Below are 2,118 nucleotides of genomic sequence, written 5' to 3' on the forward strand. Positions count from 1 at the left end.
GACACCATGGGGCTGAACTCTGCAGGGCTGCACTTTGATAAGGTGTGAATGATCAGAGAGGGACGTCTACAGGATGCTCTATAGCACCGAGAGGCCACTGAAGCTATAATGATCTATGATTACCTGCGTCGGTTTTTGATCTAGGCTTTTCCGCCATATTATCCTCCTTTGCAGGGATGGCAGAACAGGTGGTTTGTGGAAATAGCTTCTGTTGTTGTTAACTCAACCCTCATTACCCAAGAGACTGGGGAGGATAGTTGTGGAAAAAAAATACCATGAAACAGCAAAAAAACCTGGCACCATCATTGAAAATACACTGTCAAGTTATCAGTTCTCCTTTATCATGTTCACTTTTCCTCGTTGACCTTCAGCTATTGTGTATGCAGTTTCAATCTGAAACAAACCATCTTAAAAGGGCAAAAGCATTCAGGGACTTTTACTGTGATGAATGCTACACCACTGAGTTGCACTTAGGGCTTTATATGGTGTATTTCACTTTTCCATTACAGCTCAAGAGTAAGGTAATTCCTCCTGTATCTGATATCACTGGCCCGTTTTATTACGTACCACAAATGTGAAACATGAGGACAATGTCTGAAGCACTAATATGTGAACTATACAGTAACCTATATGCGTTTTAAAAGCTTATATGTTTTATGTTCACACATAATTTATACTTTTTATAGCATCACAGGTCATTAGTTCCCTAAGGTCACTTCAAGCTGCGGTGATGTCACCGTATGGGAACACCCTTTGGTGTGACGAATGTCTGAAGCTCTGTACCATCCCGCCAATCCTATTGGCCAAATAGGGCTTGGCACCGCCTTACACATGCATAAGCATAGTATACCTCAGATTTCAATTCCTTCAGGAAAGTGAATTTTCTGTGCCCTAGAAAAGCATCTAAAATTCTCAGTGACAACGTATTCGAGCATTGTTCAACTCCTCTTTGCGGACGCAATGAGTCATCAAAAGTGTAAAGAGCCGTGTAACAGGTTTATCATGGTGGGGGGCACTCATGAAAGGTGCATTGTGTGCTTGGGCCTGCATCACGCGCAGGTGGTGCTTAGCGGCCTGTCGACATGTCCTCACTGTGACAGCCTGCGGCTGAAAGTTCTGCGCTCGAGGGTAGAAGTTTTCTCTAAAGTGCTCCTGAGTCCAACACCCGCCGTGTCGCTTCTGCGTTTGCCGAGGCGATGGCTTTGGGTGACATTTGCAACCTGGACTGTGAGGACAGTGCAGAGTGACAGGAGTTTTCTCCATTTTGCTCGCTTTCCCCCACTCGAGTGCAAGAAGTCGGCAGAAACTTCAAGGAGCTCATTGCTTTCACTGATGAGGATCTACAGCCCACCCCGGAGGCCTGCAATGCAATTTCCTTCGGCTGCGGGCTGTATGATGACGATGTTTTGTCCACCATGGGTGGACAGCCGTTTCCTAATTAGTCATGCACCTGCTCAGCCCCGTAAGCTGCTCCCCTTCTTCCGGGACCACCACCAAGAGGGCTCGCTTCACCTTTAGGAATCCGAGCTCATTCCACGAGGGCGGTGGCTTCATCGCAAGCCTTCCTTAGTGGATCTTCTATGGATGATATGGATGCTGCGGCAGGATTGTCCTCATCGAGAACTTTCATCAAATTATACAGCCTGGATGTGAGGAAGGCCCCTGGCTCCCGAGTTCTTCCGCTTGAGCAGATGCTTTCCTCAGATCCCAGCTATCTCAGGTACATCAGGTGTGATGGTATATGAAAGGGAACATCTCGGTTACGTATGTAACCACGGTTCCCTGAATAGGGATTGAGATGCTGCAGTTCGGGCTGTTCCGTATCTTTGATAGTGTTTCATTAGTCCATGAAATCTGAGCGAAATAGCGCACGGCACGCAGGTATACTATGCTTACGCATGCATAAGGCGGTGCCAAGCGGTATTTGGCCAATAGGATTGGCGGGATGGTACAGGGCTTCAGACATTCGTCACACCAAAGGGTGTTCCCCATACGTTGACGTCACCGCAACATCTCGTTCCCTAGTCAGGGAACCGTGGTTACATACATTACCGAGATGTTATCTGACAAAGGTAAAGCCTAGAGTGCTTATGAGTCTTACCATATAGCCAGTTTTGC

This window comes from Cyprinus carpio, chromosome B16 (assembly GCF_018340385.1).
Source record: "Cyprinus carpio isolate SPL01 chromosome B16, ASM1834038v1, whole genome shotgun sequence".
NCBI classification, from domain to species: domain Eukaryota; kingdom Metazoa; phylum Chordata; class Actinopteri; order Cypriniformes; family Cyprinidae; genus Cyprinus; species Cyprinus carpio.